Genomic DNA, 6,061 nt, shown 5'->3' with positions numbered 1-6,061 from the left:
TCCTACCATCCAGGACTATACCAGGCGGTGTCAGGGGAAGGCCCTAAAAATGGACTCCAGCTACCCTAGTCATAGATGGTTCTCTCTGGTACCAGATAGCAAGACGTACCGGAGCGCCACATCTAGGTCCAAAAGGCTTTTTAACAGCTTCTACCCCCAAGCCAGTAGACTGCTAAACAGTTAATCAAATGGCTACCCGGACTATTTGCATTGACCCCGTTTTTTATGCTGCTGCTACTCGCTGTTTATTATTTACGCATAGTCACTTTACGCGTACCGACATGTACATATTACCTCAATTAACCTGTACCCCCGCACATTGACTCAATACCGGTACCCCCTATATATAGCCTCGTTATTATTTTATTGTTTTACTTTAGTTTATTTTATTAGCAAATATTTACTTACTTAAAAAAAAGATATTCTGCATTGTTGGTTAAGGACTACACCTGTTGTATTCGGCGCATATAACAAATCAAATTTGATTTGAAGGTGCACCTGTGTAATGATCATGCTGTTTAATCAGCTTCTTGATATGCCACACCTGTCAGGTGGATGGATTATCTTGGAAAAATGAAACGCTTAATAACAGGGATGTAAACAAATTTGTGCACACAATTTGAGATAAATAAGCTTTTTGTGCATATGAACATTTCTGGGACCTTTTATTTCAGCTTATGAAATTAACACTTTACATGTTGCGTTTATAGTTTTGTCCAGTATATACATATAAAATTCAGATTTTTCAGGGTGCTGTAGCACCCCTACCTCCCGCGGCTAGACTTAGTCCCCCAATAAATTAGTCTGGCTGACACCAGCTCTCAAGTCCTGGAAAAGTACTGGAAAAGCTGTTTTGTTTTGCTGGCACGAAGCGCCATTAATGAAGAGGCTGTTCCCTCAGCAAGGTAGGTCCTGTGTTTCTGAACCCGGAAGAGCTGACTGGCTGGCTTGATGAAACAGAAATGCTGGGACAGTCCTATGTAAAACAATAGATCAGGATTGGTTCCATTCGAAACGGGGCTATCCAACCAGCGTAGGGTGGTGTCTTGAAGTCTAACTAGCGCAACACTTCGGACATCATTTGCGCTTAACATGAATAGGACGGATAAATCATTACACACATTTTAAAATGTTAATACAACCCTTCTACATTTAAACGAGTGACATATTAGACAAATGCAACCTGTAAAACAAAATGATCTAATGGCTTGCAAGTATCAACTAACGTCAGCTAGCATAGCTAACAAGAAATGTTCATCCCAAAACTAGCCCACTAATAACTTTTGCTTGCTATCAACCCGAAATCGGCTAGCTAATCAAATGTATGGTTTAGTTATACATTTACCCATTAGCTAACTTTAGGCTGAACATTTCCTTACTCAACTTACGAACATCACGACCAGGAATACGACTTTCCCGAAGCGGATCCTCTGTTTGGACCACCACCCAGGACAAAGGATCGGATCCCAGTAGGCGACCCAAAACAACGGCGCCACAGAAGGGGCAGACAGAGCGGTCTTCTGGTCAGGCTCCGTAGACGGGCACATCGCTCACGAGTATACTACTCGCCAATGTCCAGTCTCTCGACAACAAGGTAGACGAAATTCGAGCAATGGTTGCCTTCCAGAGAGACATCAGAGATTGTAACATTCTTTGTTTCACAGAAACATGGCTCACTCGGGATACGTTATCAGAGTCGGTGCAGCCACTCGGTTTCTTCACGCATCGCGCCGACAGAAAAACATCTCTCTGGTAAGAAGAAGGGCGGGGGTGTATGTATGCCTTATGATTAACGAGTCATGGTGTGATCATAACAATATACAGGAACTCAAGTCCTTTTGTTCAGCTGACCTAGAATTCCTTACAATCAAATGCCGACTGCATTATCTACCAAGAGAATTCTATTCGATTATAATCACAGACGTGTATATCCCTCCAAGCAGATACCTCGATGGACCTGAAAGAACTTCACTGGACTCTATGTAAACTGGAAACCACATATCCTGAGGCTGCATTTATTGTAGCTGGGGATTTTAACAAGGCTAATCTGAAAACAAGGCTCCTTAAATTTTATCAGCATATTGAATGCGCGACCCGGGCTGGCAAAATTCTGGACCACTGCTACTCTAATTTCCGCGACGCATACAAAGCCCTCCCTCGCCCTCCTTTCGGCAAATCTGACCACGACTCGATTTTGTTGCTCCCAGTTTATAGACAGAAACTAAAACAGGAAACAACTGTGCTCAGGTCTGTTCAATGCTGGTCCGACCAATCTGATTCCACTCTTCAAGATTGCTTAAATCACGTAGACTGGGATATGTTCCGGATAGCATCGAACAACAACATTGATGTATACGCTGATTCGGTGAGCGAGTTTATTAACAAGTGCATCGGTGATGTTGTACCCACGGTAACTATTAAAACCTTCCCCAACCAGAAACCGTGGATTGATGGCAGCATTTGCACAAAACTGAAAGCGCGAACCACTGCTTTTAATCATGGCAAGGCGACCGGAAACATGACCAAATACAAACAGTGTAGCTATTCCCTCCGCAAGGCAATCAAACAAGCTAACATTTAAACGTGTTAACCCTCACAAGGCTGCCGGCTTAGCTGGCTGGTGTGTTTACGGACATATTCAATCAATCCCTATCCCAGTCTGCTGTTCCCACATGCTTCAAGAGGGCCACCATTGTTCCTGTTCCTAAGAAAGCTAAGGTAACTAAGCTAAATGACTATCGCCCCATAGCACTCACTTCCGTCATCATGAAGTGCTTTGAGAGACTAGTCAAGGATCATATCACCTCCACCCTACCTGACACCCTAGACCCACTCCAATTTGCTTACCGCCCCAATAGGTCCACAGACGACGCAATCGCAATCACACTGCCCTAACCCATCTGGACAAGAGGAATACCTATGTAATAATGCTGTTCATCGATTACAGCTCAGCATTTAACACCATAGTACCCTCCAAACTCGTCATTAAGCTGGAGACCCTGGGTCTCGACCCCGCCCTGTGCAACTGGGTCCTGGACTTTCTGACGGGCCGCCCCCAGGTGGTGAGGGTAGGAAACATCTCCACCCCGCTGATCCCCAACACTGGGGCCCCACAAGGTTGCGTTCTCAGCCCTCTCCTGTACTCCCTGTTCACCCATGACAGCGTGGCCATGCACGCCTCCAACTCAATCATCAAGTTTGCAGACGATACTACAGTGATAGGCTTGATTACCAACAAAGACGAGACGCCATACAGGGAGGAGGTGATGGCCCTCGGAGTGCGGTGTCAGGAAAATAACCTCACACCCAACGTCAACAAAACACAGGAGATGATAGTGGACTTCAGGAAACAGCAGAGGGAGCACCCCCCATCCACATCTATGGGATAGTAGTGGAGAAGATGGAAAGTTTTAAGTTCCTCTGCGTACACATCACGGACAAACTGAAATGGTCCACCCACACAGACAACGTGGTGAAGAAGGCGCAACAGTGCCTCTTCAACGTTAGGAGGCTGATGAAATTTGGCTTGTCACCAAAAACACTCGCAAACTTTTACAGACGCACAATCGAGAGCATCCTGTCGGGCTGTATCACCGCCTGGTACGGCAACAGCACCTCCCTCAACCGCAAGGCTCTCCAGAGGGTAGTGCGGTCCACACAACACATCACCGGGGCAAACTACTTGCCCTCCAGGACACCTACACCCCCCGATGTCACAGGAAGGCCAAGAAGATCATCAAAGACAACAACCACCCGAGCCACTGCCTGTTCACCCCTCTACCATCCAGAAGGCGAGGTCAGTACAGGTGCATCAAAGCTGGCACCGAGAGACTGAAAAACAGCTTCTCTCTCATGGCCATCAGACTGTTAAACAGCCATCACTAACATTGAGTGGCTGCTGCCAACATACAGACTCAATCTCTAGCCACTTTAAGAATTGGATGTAATAAATGCATCACTAGTCACTTAAACAATACCACTTTATATGATGTTTACATATCCTACATACTCATCTCATATGTATATACTGTACTCTATACCATCTACTGCATCTTGCCTATGCCGTTCGGCCATCGCTCATCCATATATTTATATGTACATATTCTTAATCATTCCTTTACACTTGTGTGTATAAGGTAGTTGTGAAATTGTTAGATTACTTGTTAGATATTACTGCACGGTCAGAACTAGAAGCACAAGCATTTCGCTACACTCGCATTCACATCTGCTAACCATGTGTATGTGACCAATAAAATTTGATTTGATTAATTCAGCCTTGCATTCTAGTTTCTACTGTACTACCCATGTTTACTTCTGGCAAGTTTCTTCTTCTTTAAAGTTTTATGACAGAAAACACCTATTGGTGTATTGCCGTCACCTACTGTACGGGGTCTTCTTTTTTTACCTGTCCAAAATTGTAATCAGTAATGTAACTTTTGGATTACTCAAACTCAGTAACGTAATCTGATAACATTGTTACTTTTAGATTACTTTCCCTTTTAAGAGGCATTACATCATGCCCAAACCGTGCGCAAATTGATTGTCCCCACACCAAACGCGATCACGACATGCAGGTTGAAATATCAAAAACAAACTCTGAACCAATTATATTAATTTGGGGACAGGTCAAAAAGCATGAAACATTTATGGCATTTTAGCTAGCTAGCTTGCAGTTTCTAGCTAATTTGTCCAATTTAGCTAGCTAGCTTGCAAATTTTTCCTGGGATATAAACATTGAGTTGTTATTTTACTTGAAATGCACAAGGTCCTCTACTCCAACAACTAATCCACACATAAAAACGGTCAACCGAATCGTGTCTAGTCATCTCTCCTCCTTCCAGGCTTCTTCTTCTTCTTTGGACTTTATATAGCAACTAACTTTCATAATAAGGTGTATTACCACAACCGACCTCAGTTCATCTTTCAATCACCCACGTGGGTATAACCAATGAGGAGATGGCACGTGGGTATATGCTTCTAAAAGCCAATGAGGAGATGGGAAAGGCAGGACTTGCATCTCGTTCTGTGTCACAAATAGAAGCAACTTCTATTTTAGCGACTGGCAACGCAGACCCTCGTTGGCGTGCACAAGCAGTGGGGTTGCAATGATTGAATAACGTGTACATTTATTTTGCTTGCGCATGCGACGCATCCTGTTTGGGCAGCGTGTCAGAAGAAGACAAATGTTTGTTACCAATTGAACAACATCTATTACAGGGTAAAGTTTACATAGCTGGCCATATGAATGATACATTTTACTTTATGTGTTGGTTGTGTAGGCTTCTTCTAACCCATCGCTTTCTACTACATATATAATGAAATTATCTTTACATTAATATATATCATTTATAAGTCCAAAAATGGATGGAGCAACTGCAGATTTCCCCTTTAAGTCTCTCAAAAGTGTTCCGAGTTTGAGCATGTCCATTAGGCCTATGGATAAAAAAAATGATCAGCATGAATTAGATTGCGCAATAAAAGCCCCACTTTTATCCCACAGGCTGGGATCCGCACTATACAGCTGTTGCAAGAGCACATTTTTCACTGGCTGTCCACTGGTTTCAAAAACAATGATTGATAGGCAGGTTAAGCTTCTTGAATTCAACCATTGAGTTCAAATACACATTTCGATTTCTGAACAGCCATCCACAACAACCACGACCCGTAAGGAGCAAATAGCTAAATGAGAGAGCAGCAGTCACACCAATGCGCCATGTAGATATCAATAAGTGATATCCGTATCGCAGTAGACTACACTGCTCTCATCCTTACCTCCAAGCGTTTATTGAAGTTGGATAATCTTTGGATGCCGGATAATCTTTGGATGTAATCCCTTACATGTAATCTGTTACTCCCCAACCCTGGCTGCCAGCTAGTGTTTTGGCTGTTTAACAGACCAAATCATTTACTAAATTCAATGTACTCCTTTATTCAGATTCAACTGCCAACGCCCATCCCTACAGGCTCTGGGCCTGAGAAAGAAGAGCATCTTCAGAGAGTATTCTTTGCCATGTTTCAGCAGTGAAGTCCTGGAAACCCAAAAACCTTTGAGCAGCAGATA

This window comes from Salmo salar, chromosome 04 (assembly GCF_965601325.2).
Source record: "Salmo salar chromosome 04, fSalSal1, whole genome shotgun sequence".
Lineage (NCBI taxonomy): Eukaryota > Metazoa > Chordata > Actinopteri > Salmoniformes > Salmonidae > Salmo > Salmo salar.
The sequence above is the reverse complement of the archived record's forward strand: the minus strand, read 5'-3'. Positions refer to the sequence as shown.